This window comes from Microcaecilia unicolor, chromosome 10, assembly GCF_901765095.1.
Source record: "Microcaecilia unicolor chromosome 10, aMicUni1.1, whole genome shotgun sequence".
Lineage (NCBI taxonomy): Eukaryota > Metazoa > Chordata > Amphibia > Gymnophiona > Siphonopidae > Microcaecilia > Microcaecilia unicolor.
The window spans coordinates 185,767,312-185,781,470 of NC_044040.1; the positions used below are offsets into that span (position 1 = coordinate 185,767,312).

The 14,159-nt window shown below is 46.5% G+C and overlaps 1 protein-coding gene across 3 annotated transcripts in view; it reads left to right on the plus strand.

The window, feature by feature from the left end:
* LOC115478535 (voltage-gated potassium channel subunit beta-1) overlaps nt 1–14,159 on the plus strand; it is a 296,142-nt gene that overhangs the window by 247,944 nt on the left and 34,039 nt on the right. The window lies entirely within an intron of this gene.

Here is a 14,159-nt window from a genome sequence, read left to right on the forward strand (position 1 = left end):
TGGCTCCAGGGCCCCCAGTTTTGCTATCGGGAGTCCCCAACCCCCGCCAGCTAAGGCGTCTGTCCCGCACTGGTCTTACATTCCTGGTGCCCTGTCCTGTTTTTCAGCGCCATGCACACTCGTTTTAATGAAACTGAGCATGCATGACGCTGAAAGCAGGACAGGGTGCCAACAATGTAAGACCAGCGTGGAACAAACGGTTTAGCTGTTGGGGTTGGGGACTCCCGCCAGCCAAGGTACCTTCCAGCGGCAGTGGCAATGAGCAGCAGCGAGAGAGGGGAAAGCAGCAGCAGCAGCGGGGAGGCAGAAGTGGCGGTGGCGGGGAGGCAGAAGCAGAGGAGGGCAGAGGTGGCAATGGGAGGGCGGCAGCAGGGAGGCAGGCCACAATATGCCCCCCATGGGCTCTGGCCCCCCCTCCCTTTGAGGTCTGGCTACACCCCTGATTCCAGGCCTCCATCATCATCCCCCTCTCTTGTACGTGCATTCCCTGCCCGACCTCTACCCCAGGGAACCCATGTGTTTGCCAAAGCCTCACTCCTGCATGTAAAAGTTCCTTCTATGCATAGAAATGCCTTTGCAAATTATCCGCATGTTAACCAAATAGATTGACATTTGAATTTTACAGTTCATGCTTACTTCAGAGTTGTCTTATAGTAAAGTGAGGTTCCTGACTTCATTTCTGTCAGGCACATCAAAGTTTTAAGAGAACACTGGAAACTGAAAGCTTGGATTCTAAAATTACCACAATAAATACAAAAAAAGAAATACCAGCCAAACTGTGTATGATATTATTAGTTCTTGAGTGGTGACTAGGGATATGGAGGTAGAAACAGAGGAAAAAGGATACTTGCCATATCACCAGATCTAAGTAATAAAAAATACATTTTATTTCTTTAATGCAACCACACCAGAGAAAATAGCTTGAATAAGCTTTTCTTTCTGCTTTTGCAGTACTTGTCCTGCTCACCAGACATTTCAATTTCAAGGCTAGAAAGTGCTCCTGCCCATTTCTTGGGCTCTTACTTAACTAGATCATGATGACAATAAATTATTGGATGCCATGAAAGGGCTCTAGTGTTATTGGTGCAAGGAATGCGGTCTGCACCTCAGAATGTGCCTTACAAGTACCCTGGCATGGAACAGTCCATGGCTTCTTTTTATCAGCAGTCTTAAAATGACAGTATACAAATACTGTCACTTAGAAAGTTGCAGTGGGTACAGAGAACATTTTTGTGTTTTGTTTCTTCAAGTACATTTTGCATGGAGAATAGAGTGTGTAGAATGTGGATTTGAAAATGTAAAGTGCATGTGTTTATTTTATTTTTAATTTCTTATTTACCACCTGCAAGCTATTGAAGTGGTGTACATTCAGATACACAACGTATTTTTCTACCCCTGGAAGCAGGGCCAGTATTAGGGGAGGGGGCAAGCAGGGCAGCTGTCCTGGGCCCATAGCTCCAGGGGGCCCCTGCAGTCCATCATTTCTTCCTATTCTCACCGTCCCATCAAAGGTCTCCTTCCCTTCCCCTCACCTTCCTTGTCTACTAAATGGCATTTTTGTTGTTACCAGCATTGCAGCAATTCTGATATGCCGCCTGCATCTGCCCCTGTGCTGTTTCTGTTCCTCTGCCACATTCCACCCCGTTCTGACACAACTTCCTGTTCCAGCCTGGGAGGAGTGCTGCAGAGAAACAGCACCAGAGCAGATGCAGGCATCGTATCAGAATCCCTGCCACGCTGGTGACCTCCTGTAAACAAAAATGCAATTTAAGTTAGACATGGAAGGAGAGGAGAAGGGAAGGAGATCTTAGATGGGGTGGCAAGAAGGGAAAGAGATGGCAGACCAAAGGGGCCCCCCAGGGGTGTTGAGAGATGGGAGGCGGGCATGCCAAACTGGGAGTGGGGGATGGATGGAGGAAGAAATGATGGGCCTCGGAAAAGAGGGGAGGAAGAGAGATGGCAGACAGTGGGGTGGAGAGAAGGAAGAGAGAGGGAGAGATGTCGGACCTAGGATGGTGGGGAGGAAGGGATAGATGCTAGATGGGAAGGCAGTTGGGAAGAAAGAGAAAGCTGTTGGACCCAGGAAAGGAAGGGAGGGAAAGAGAGGCAGGTGCTGAACAATGGGTGGGAGGGAAGGAAGAGAGAGGCTCATGTGGAATGGAGTAGAGGAAGGGAACAACAGCAAGAAAGAGAGAGGGAGTAATATTGGACCATGAAGGGAAGAGAGAGGAGGAGAGATGATGGAACATGGGAGGGGGGGGGGGGCAGCAGAAGGGAAGAGAGATGGACAGGAAGACGATGGGGGTAGAGGAAAAGGGGCAGAGAGATGTCAGGCCATGGGGGGGGGGAGGGAGAAGAGATACTGGGGCTATGACAGTGGAGGGAGGGAGAGGGAGGCAAAAAGTACAAATGACAGAATCATGTGGGAGATGCCAAGAAAGGGTGGCAAGATAGTGAGTGAGAGAGGATAATGAATACAGAGATAGTAATGGAGGGTAGATGAAATATGGAAGGGAATGGCAGGTTGGGGAAGGAGTGAGATGATGAATGAGACAGCTAGGGAATGAGAGAAGAATATAAAAAGTTAATAGAAGGAAAGGGTAAAAAAGAAGGTGAAATTTGAGTGGATAGTGAGGTAGAAAAGAGAAAAGGGAGGAAAGGGTTATAAGGGAAGGATTAATATATCAGAGGGATGTAGTGAAGGAATAGGACAAGGCAGGAGAGAGAAGAAAAGACAAATAAGAGAATTAGCAGAAGACAAACAAAGAAATTGGGACCAACATAACGGAAAAATAAAATGTCCAGACAACAAAGGTAGAAAAAAAAAGTGTTTCATTTTGAATTTATTAACTGGAATATGCTAACTTTGAGATATGTGTATCACAGATGTCTTTGTATTGTGTTCAGTGGCATAGTCAGACAGTTGGGGGGAGGGGGGCAGGGCTGAACCCAAAAGTGGGTGGGCACCAAATTTTCTTCCTGCCCCCTGCCTGAATGCCAAATATAAATACCTGAGCTCTCAGGGATCTCCAGGCCCCTCCTGGTGAAGACTGCCTTTTCCTTTGCCACCCGACAACGGCAGTGTCCCCTAGTTGCTGTCACCACTGTTGACCCACTCCTGTGAATGCTGGGTTTTTCTGCATGTGTGAAAACTGAGCTTGCTTGGGAGGCTCAGCAGTGGTGGCAGCAGCTTGAAGACACAGCCAGCAGCAGCAGAGCTTGGAGAGCTACGGCTGCCGGACCAGAGGAGGAGGTGGTCTTCAGCTGACACAGCTTGGGGATCCCTGCCAGCCATAGCAAGGGCAATGGTTAATTTTGGAGGGTCTGAGCTCAAAGTGTGGGGGAGGGGGGACCCAAGTCCAGGCCCTCTGTGGCTATGTCACCGATTGTGTTCAGTACAAAAGGAAGTGCATTTCTGTTTTTATTTCTTCAGTGTTGTAGTACTTGCCAAGTTTAGGGGTCCTTTTACTAAGGCACGCTGAAGAATGGCCTGCGGTAGTGTAGGCGCATGTTTTGGGTGCGTGCAGAATCATTTTTCAGGCCTTTTTAAAATTTTTCCCAAAAATGGACTTGTGGTGAAACCAAAATTGCCATGCGTCCATTTTGGGTCTGAGACCTTACCATCAGCTATTTACCTAGCGGTAAAGTCTCATGTGGTAACCAGGCGGTAATGACCTACGTGTGTCAAATGCCACTAGGCACGCGTCCGATATGTGCATCCAAAATTTTTAAAAAAATTTTGGGATGCACGCCAAAAATGAAATTACCGCAAGAGCCACATGGTAGCCCGGGCAGTAACTCCATTATGGCATGCATTGGATGTGTGTAGACGCTTACGTGGCTTAGTAAAAGGGCCCTTAATATCTTAGGGTTCCCAGTTCAATTTTGGTCTTCATATTTCTATTCTAATCCCTTGTTCTGTATTTGATAAAGGTCTGTTTGTGTTTCTTATGTGAAGAAGTCATTTAAGGTTGTTTTATATGTGGAAGTAATGGTGGGTGGAGAGATTGGGGGCGGGATCCCCGCCTTAATTTCTGCCCTGGGCCCCAGCATGTCTAAAACCAGCCCTGTCTAGAGGTCTCACAATCTTAGTTATACCTGAGGCAATAGAGGGTTAAGTGGCTTGTCCAAGATCAAAATGAACCATAGTGGGATTTCAACAAGGCTTCTCTGGCTCTCAGGCTGCTGCTCTAACCATTGGGTTACTCTTCATTAGGGTTGAGGGGTTGGGGGTTAGGCACACATTAGGATCTTCATAGTAACACAGTAAATGATGACAGATAAAGACCTACATGGTCTATCCACTCTGACTAGGGTTACCATATTTTGTCCCCCAAAAAGGAGGGCACATGCCCCGCCCCACCACACCCTGCCCCGCCCCCTTTCACACCCCGCCCCATCCCCTTTCACGCCCTCACTCCACCCCCTGTCACATTTTCCCCTCCCCCGACACACACCCCGTCACCCCCCCTCCCCTTACCTTACTACTGCCCTGGTGGTCTAGTGACCTTTTCGGGGCAAGAAAGAGCCCCCTCTTTCCTGCCCGGAGCGCTGCCCTGCATGCATCCTTTCTGTTGGTGATCTCAGTGCCGATTCAAAATGGCCGCCGATAATTGAACTCTTGCGAGGTCACGTGAACTCTCGGCGGCCATTTTGAATCGGCGCCGAGATCACCACAGGAAGGATGCATGCAGGGCAGCACTCCGGGCAGGAAAAAGGGGGCTCTTTCCTGCCATGAAGGCGGAAGAGGTCACTACTAGACCACCAGGGCAGTAGTAACTAAGGGGAGGGGAGGCTAGCAATCTGCCTGTTTTGTCCAGAAATCCGGACAAACGGGCAGATTGGCAAAACCTGCCCGGTTGCCCGGACATGTCCTCAAAAAGAGGACATGTCTGGGTAAATCTGGACATATGGTAACCCATTTTTTCAAGCAAGTTTACCCTAATGGACCAGCTTAATTCCACCAGATCACCTACGATACTCCTGCTAAGATGTCGACACTCACTTTGACCCCAATGTTACATTTGACCTTTTTCTCTAATCCCTTATACTCAATCCCTCATCTTCTTCCCTCCATCCTTTACCATTTCCCTCCCATTCTCCTTCCCTTTCACCTATCATATCCGTGTCTACCTTCCCTATTCTAAATCATATATTCCGGGACACAGTTGCCACAGTTCATTATATTCTTTTCGCATGTCCTTTGTAATACTTTTCATAATGTAAGTAGTTATGATCATCACCATTTATAATACTGTTCCTACATTTCCTCGTTTTTACTGTATTCTTTACCATGTAAGATGCTTTCTTTTACTACGTAAGCCGCACTGGACCTGCTGTATGTGGGAAAGAGCGGGGTACAAATGTAATAAATAAATAAATCATAGCCACACCCACCAATTTGTGCAGGTTCCACTCATTCAAGATTAAACCCTGGCATCACAAATAGAGCAGTTTGCAAATTTGTTGCAGTGCCAGCCACATATAGGCAGTTATTGATGATGCAATCTTGTAAGAGTAGTTTTATCATTTTAACCAGAGCAGAGTCTCATTTATCATCGTTACCTTTCTCCTCGAATTTAAACCTGCCCCTGGGAATGTTTCCTCTGAGTGCAGCAAAAACGTGGTATCTTACAGAACAATGTATCCACTTTTAGCCTCATTGAAGGGGCAGCCGATTAATATGTGCAAATCACAATATTCATGCCAAAATGGCTTTGAAAATTGTCCTGCAAGGCTTCACCAAGGTTGTACATCTGCCTTCCAGAATTTCAAGAAGAGAAATTAAATACAATCTGCCTGATATTCAAAAGGGTTGAACCAAGTAGGAGAGGCTCTTGCCTGGTTAAACCCCGTTGAGTGACCTGGTACACGATATTCAGCAGCACTTAACTGTTTAATGCTGCTGAATATCGCCACTAACCGGCCATCTCCTAACCGGCCAAGTTAGGGGGCAGGCCGGGGGAGGAGCGTGGGCGGAGCACCTACTTAGCTGGTTAGCAGTGAATTTCAAACATGGAGGCCACTGCTTTCCCTGGGTTTGGTAGCATGGAATATTTCTACTATTTGAGATTCTGAATGGAATTTTGCGACTTTCGGGTTCTAAATGGAATGTTGCTATCATCTGAGATTCTGAATGGAATGTTGCTACTCTTTGAGATTCTACATGGAATGTTGCTATTATTTGGGTATTGCCAGGTACTTGTGACCTGGATTGGCCACTGTTGGAAGCAGGATACTGGGCTAGATGGACCATTAGTCAGACCCAGTATGATATTCTTATGTTCTTAAGCAAACCATCTAGCAAAAAGGCTGTCCTAAGGTTATGGGCTAAAGTTAACTGAGCACTGGTCTGAATATTGGCCGGTGCCTAGTTAACTTCCGGGTGACAGCTGATACCCGGATATTCAATGCTGGGAGCTGCACGTGTCCCGGCATTGAATATCCAGGGTCAGTTCCGTCCACGTCTGTGAGCGGCTCAGACTCCACTTAGCACTTGCAGGCTGAATATCGGGTGGAATAGAATCTGTTCAACAGTGATAGAAATGTTAGGCTGAGGATATATTCAAGGGAGGAAGAGGAGGCTAGAACAAGTGCTGGAAGGCTAGAACAAACGCTGGGCCACCCAGTTCAGTTACTTGTTAATTACCACGTTTTCTGTTTTGTTTCTAGTAAACCACAGGATGGCAAAAATGCAATAGAACAGTAATTCATACTGAGTTCTGAATAAGTACTTATAAGTTAGGATGTCTGCATCTGAAAATGAGAAGCATTTAATGACTCACAGAAACACAAACATAGAAAGTGATAGTAGGACAATATATTTCTTTTGATCTCCTTATCTATGACGAAACGACCCCCAATTATTGAGGTCTAAGGAAGAGAATATATATATATATATATATATATATATATATATATATATATATATATATTATATATATACCGTGTTTCCCCGAAAATAAGACACTGTCTTATATTAATTTTTGCCCCCAAAAATGCGCTAGGTCTTATTTTCAGGGGCTGTCTTATTTTTCGGGGAAGCATCGGGTTGGCCCGCCCGCCCTCCGTCGCTCCCGGAACTAACCTTAAACGCCTCCTTTCACCTTCGCAGCAAGCAGCAGCAGAGCAGGCCACTCCTTCCTTCCGTGTCCCGCCCTTGCCTGACGTAACATCCGCGAGGGCGGGGCACGGAAGGAAGGCGAGGTCTGCCCTGCTGCTGCTTGCTGCGAAGGTGAAAGGAGGCGTTTAAGGTTAGTTCCGGGAGCGACGGAGGGGGGGGCCCGGCGACCTCGGGTGGGGGAGCGGCCCGGGGGCGGCCTTGTCTGGCTCTCGGCGGCCCTGCTTTCAAACAAAAATTTGCTAGGTCTTACTTTCGGGGGAGGCCTTATATCTACCAATTCAGTAAAACCTCTACTAGGTCTTATTTTCGGGGGATGTTTTACTTTCGGGGAAACAGGGTATATATATATATATATATATATATATATATATATATATATATAAAAGGCACTTTGAAGCCTCAAGCCGGAAACTTGAGGCGCCCGAGATATCCGGTTTGGCCTGCAGGCTCCAGTCACTGTAGCTCTGCCCTCGCGTCAAAACGCGATGATGTTGAGGGCGGGGCGGCCCTCGCGTCAAAACGCGATGACGTTGAGGGCGGGGCAGCCCTCACAACCACGTCACTCAGGGACGAAGGGACGAAGAGGAGAGGTGTGCAACTCGGAACGGAGGCACAGAGGGGGTGTCTGCAACTCGGGAGGGAGGACGGGGGGGGGGGGGGATTACTCTGCTAGCGCCCGTTTCATTTTTGCCAGAAACGGGCATTTCTTACTAGTGTTTAAATGATTTTCTAACTCTGTGTTTCTAATACAAGATGTAAGCTTGTTTAAAGTTAATAATAAATGAATATATAATACAAAAAAAGAGAAAGTGATAGTAGGACAAACCATACGACCTATCAGATCTACTCATTCAACTCTTCTACTTCCCAGCCTCTGAAAAAGATTTGTGTGTATATCATATCTTCCCTGTCCCTCCTTTCCTCTAAGGTATACATTTTCCGTCTTCTTCTCCTAAACCTTCTGACGCAGACCCCATACCATTTTTGTTGCCCTTCTCCGAACAGCTTCAGGTCTTTTTATATCCTTAGCAAAATATGGCCTCTAAAACTGATGATGTCAAGATGTTTGTTGCAAATGATGATACAGGATGTAACATTTCACATTCAATTCTTGCATGTGCTTGGTTCAGAGCAAAAGCTCCATGGTATCCGAGGGCCGCTGAGGGGGGGGGAGGGGGGACAAAATTCCCCAGGCCTGGGCCTCCAAGGGGGGCCTAGCGTCGCAGTCCCCTCCACCCGCCCCCCTCCGTCCACTACCGGGCCGGGCCCCCCCTGAATTCAAATCATAGCGCCACACCTGGACCTCGCTCCGTGTGAAAGAAGCACAGCAGCGGCAGTCTGCAGATCGCCTCCCTTTGGGCCTTCCCTCCCTGTGTCCTGCCCTTGTCTGACGTAACTTGCGCGAGGGCGGGACACAGGGAGGGAAGGCCCAAAGGGAAGCGATCTGCGGACTGCCGCTGCTGCGCTTCTTTCACACGGAGCGAGGTCGAGGTGAGGCGCTATGATTTGAATTCAGGGGGGGCCCGGCCCGGTGGTGGATGGAGGGGGGCTGCGACGATGACGACGACCTCAGGGGGGGCAGGGGCAGGGCCCTGGGGGCAGCCTTGCCCCGGGCTTGGCCCAGACTCTCGGCAGCCCTGTGGTATCCTATGAAAGCTGCTGTGCCATCTGTCTGTACTGTGATATCTGGCATCCATGTGAACCTTCCCCCCAGTCCGTCCTTTTAGTACTATTCCTTCCCTCGCCAACTTTCCAACAGTTTTAAAGGCAATGCCAGGAATGACCTCCATTACCATTCTTTTGTTATTGACTTCCATGGCACCATGCACAGCAAAAAATTTTAAAAAAATGTAGGGATGGACATATATCCTTCCCAGCTAGTTCACAGTCTATCCAAAACACTTGCCATGCTCGCCGTTTTGACCACATCTCCCCATTATTTAGATCGCATCGCTGGCTTCCGCTCAAACAATACATTCTTTTCAAATTGCTTACAGTGGTGGAAATAAGTATTTGATCCCTTGCTGATTTTGTAAGTTTGCCCACTGACAAAGACATGAGCAGCCCATAATTGAAGGGTAGGTTATTGGTAACAGTGAGAGATAGCACATCACAAATTAAATCCGGAAAATCACATTGTGGAAAGTATATGAATTTATTTGCATTCTGCAGAGGGAAATAAGTATTTAATCCCTCTGGCAAACAAGACCTAATACTTGGTGGCAAAACCCTTGTTGGCAAGCACAGCGGTCAGACGTCTTCTGTAGTTGATGATGAGGTTTGCACACATGTCAGGAGGAATTTTGGTCCACTCCTCTTTGCAGATCATCTCTAAATCATTAAGAGTTCTGGGCTGTCGCTTGGCAACTCGCAGCTTCAGCTCCCTCCATAAGTTTTCAATGGGATTAAGGTCTGGTGACTGGCTAGGCCACTCCATGACCCTAATGTGCTTCTTCCTGAGCCACTCCTTTGTTGCCTTGGCTGTATGTTTTGGGTCATTGTCGTGCTGGAAGACCCAGCCACGACCCATTTTTAAGGCCCTGGCGGAGGGAAGGAGGTTGTCACTCAGAATTGTACGGTACATGGCCCCATCCATTCTCCCATTGATGTGGTGAAGTAGTCCTGTGCCCTTAGCAGAGAAACACCCCCAAAACATAACATTTCCACCTCCATGCTTGACAGTGGGGACGGTGTTCTTTGGGTCATAGGCAGCATTTCTCTTCCTCCAAACACGGCGAGTTGAGTTCATGCCAAAGAGCTCAATTTTTGTCTCATCTGACCACAGCACCTTCTCCCAATCACTCTCGGCATCATCCAGGTGTTCACTGGCAAACTTCAGACGGGCTGTCACATGTGCCTTCCGGAGCAGGGGGACCTTGCGGGCACTGCAGGATTGCAATCCGTTATGTCGTAATGTGTTACCAATGGTTTTCGTGGTGACAGTGGTCCCAGCTGCCTTGAGATCATTGACAAGTTCCCCCCTTGTAGTTGTAGGCTGATTTCTAACCTTCCTCATGATCAAGGATACCCCACGAGGTGAGATTTTGCGTGGAGCCCCAGATCTTTGTCGATTGACAGTCATTTTGTACTTCTTCCATTTTCTTACTATGGCACCAACAGTTGTCTCCTTCTCGCCCAGCGTCTTACTGATGGTTTTGTAGCCCATTCCAGCCTTGTGCAGGTGTATGATCTTGTCCCTGACATCCTTAGACAGCTCCTTGCTCTTGGCCATTTTGTAGAGGTTAGAGTCTGACTGATTCACTGAGTCTGTGGACAGGTGTCTTTCATACAGGTGACCATTGCCGACAGCTGTCTGTCATGCAGGTAACGAGTTGATTTGGAGCATCTACCTGGTCTGTAGGGGCCAGATCTCTTACTGGTTGGTGGGGGATCAAATACTTATTTCCCTCTGCAGAATGCAAATAAATTCATATACTTTCCACAATGTGATTTTCCGGATTTAATTTGTGATGTGCTATCTCTCACTGTTACCAATAACCTACCCTTCAATTATGGGCTGCTCATGTCTTTGTCAGTGGGCAAACTTACAAAATCAGCAAGGGATCAAATACTTATTTCCACCACTGTATGCTCGCTTTTAAGGCGCACAGGATGGGTTTCCCATCCTACCTATCCTGCCAATTCACGTTGTCGTGTCCTCCATTCCCTAAATGATCACAGACTTAACCTACCCAGTCCAAAACAGGCATCTCTTGAATCCACTAGACATCAAGCTTTCTTTTTTGCCACTTCAGCCCTGTGCAATTCCTTGCCCCTCATTGAATTCTCTTTCAGAAGCTTCAAGTGTATGGTGACAACTTCAGCCCTGTGGAATTCCTTGCCTCTCACTGAATTCTCTTTCAGAAGCTTCAAGTCTATGGTGACAACTTCAGCCCTGTGGAATTCCTTGCCTCTCACTGAATTCTCTTAGCTTCAAGTCTATGGTGAAAACCTGGTTTTTCCAACAAGCATTTCCGACTTCATCAAGTTAGGTCCAGTGCTGCCTCTAGTTGAGTGGTCCCTGTCCTCTCCTTACTCCCTCCGCCCTCTCTCTCTTCCCCTCTTTTCTCCTTCCCTCTGTTGTGATAATGTTTCGCTACCTTGTAGCCAGTATGCATGGTCTCGCCTACTCTTTCCTGCTCATTATTGTAGTTCTTTCTTCATTCTGTTTTCTATGTTCTTATACTTCATCTTACGCTGCTTTGAACTGCTTGTTAGCAAAGGTGGTATATCGAGCCTAAATAAATAAAAAATTAATAACTCCAAAAGTGGAATCAAAAGCAACCAAATGTTTATTGAAGCATCGATAGGAATTAAAAAGCCTGTTCCATGGCTTTTTAATTTCCTCAGACTTATTTCATGAGGTATTTTGTCACATGCTTTCTGAAAATCCAGATAAACTATAACCATGTCAACTGGTTCTGCCCAAACTATGCCCCTAGGAATGGCCACATGCAGATTGCAAAAAGCAGGTGCCCTCTTGTGGCTGTTTTTCATGTGCATATGCAATCATGTAGTTTTATAGAAGCTTTTTTCTGCATGTTAAAAAGGCTGGACATGCAAGGAGGCAATTTTACAAACCTTTTCCACATGTAAAATACCTACCGTATTTTTCGGACTATAAGACACACCGGACCATAAGACGCACCTAGGTTTTCCTCCCAAATTTGGAGAAAAAAAAGTGCATCTTATAGTCCGAAAAATAGGCCCCCCCTCCCTGTTCCAGGCACCCTCCCTCCGTTACAGGCACTCCCTCCCTCCCTCCCTCCCTCCGTTACAGTCTCCCTCCCTCCGTTACAAGCACTCCCTTCCTCCGTTACAGGCTCCTTCCCTCCCTCCATTACAGGCACCCCTCTCTCCCTCCATTGGAATTTTAAAACTCCTCACCTCGTCGGTGTGACTCGCGGTAGCAGCAGCGCTTCAGCGTGCATGTCGCTCTTCACTCAGCCTTCTCTCTCTAAGCTCTCTGGTGCCTGTAACGGAGGGAGGGAGAGAGGGAGCCTGTAACGGAGGGAGATGCCTGTAACGGGGAGGGGGGGCTACATTCGGACTATAAGATGCACCAACATTTTCCTCCCAAATTTGGGAGGAAAAAAGTGCGTCTTATAGTCCGAAAAATATGGTATATATGTGCAGAAAAGACTTCATAAAATGAAGCTATGCCTCAAGTCACATGTGGTAGAAGGTGGCACATTCTTGCATGGTAGACGTGCTCAGGGAAAGAGCACCTGAATAGCTCTATTCCAGTCCATCCAAATCTATTCAGCCTCGATCAGGGTATAGACTATAGAAGTCTGCCCAGCACCGGCTTTCCTACCTAACCTCCACTAAGCTTCTTTGGATCCGATCTTTCCAAACAGGATTCCTTTGTGTTTGTCCCACACATTGCTTGTTATAAAGTCAGTTATTGGCACTAATTGGCTCATTATTCAATTAAATTGTGTGCACAAATTGAGCATGCACCCAAATTTCTGCTTGCAAATTTTGGTGACTTAGGGGGCTAGTGCATAATTTGATAAAGAATCTTTTGTATATGAAACATTCTTTACACACAGAAAGGGATCTTATGAATTGCCTGGCCAAATACATTTATTTAGATTTTGCTCACACCTTTTTCAGTAGTAGCTCAAGGTGAGTTACATTCAGGTACTCTGGATATTTCTCTGTCCCAGGAGGGCTCACAATCTAAGTTTGTACCTGAGGCAATGGAGGGTCAAGTGACTTGCCCAAGATCACAAGGAGCAGCAGTGGAATTTGAAAGGGCCACTTCTGGATTGCAGGACCAGTGCTCTAACCACTAGGCCACTCCTCCACTCATGTCCTGATAAGTTGGTGCGCACTTATAAATGCGCTGTGCATAGGCATTCCTGGGGGCAGAGTTTGGGCAAAGCTAGGATGCAGATGGGATGTATGTATGTATATGCATAGAATACATGCGCACATTCCTGCCGCCTTTGCAGCACGTGTAAATTTGCCCATGGCTATTTATAAAGGTACATACACACCTAGACTGCCTTTATAAAATAAGAACAAAATCCACACCTTTTTGGACTTTTCTTATAAAATAATCTTCTACAATGTCCACTTCTTCCCGATCATGTGATCCATTTGAAAACTGATCTCCTAGAATAGTCATTGGTGACTTCTCCAGCCTCTTCACCTAATTTTTCAGAAAGTTCTTTTCTTTCTCGTCTTTGATTAATTATGAAATCATTTGTTCGAATATCATAGCAATGTTTTCTTTCCCTTCTAACTCTGTAACTCCCTCCTTTATCTTTAACATCACATGGTCATACTTTGGACCAGGATATCTCTGGATTAAGCTGTCCTAGTTCTTGCAAAATGTGCCAAAACATTAGACGAGGTCCAAACACGACAGCCTGAAGTAATTTCCTGGTGGTCCAATTAAGCCTTCTGTAACAGATTTTTAATTTTCTCTGTAAAAACGAATGAAAACTGTTATTTCATTAGCACATGTATTCCAATTAAAAAATTGCTTTTTCCCCTGTAGTCTGTTCTGTTAGGTAGGAGGTTGGCGTAGGAAGGGGGAGGACAATGCTGCCAGTTTAAGTGGCAGAAGAACCGAGTGTGCTACGGAGAGCTAGAACAGATGCTTCCTAACCTCAGCGGCATCACTGCCTCCTGCAAAATTAGCCACATGGCTCAGATAATTAGTACAAGCTCTTACTCAACTTTCCAAAGTACCCTACAATCAAGTTTTCTAGATGAATCTTTCTATAGAAAGTAAACAGTGCTACTGTTTAGGATACAGAGCATGACTATGGGTTCCACCTTCTCTCATTGGAGTTGCAAAGATTTTTCTTCAGCTGTTTAAGTATTGTATCTTCCTTGTACATTATACTCCATACGTAAGGACATCTGCTGCATGGGGCCAGGAAAGGTACGCACCTCCTTTCGGGTGCTCTGACGCTGCCCAATGAGAACCACTAGGGACAGAGAAAGTACCTGCATATATGTAAACTTATTTGGTAACTTGTACCACAGAAAGGTGGTATATCAAATCCATGACCCTTTA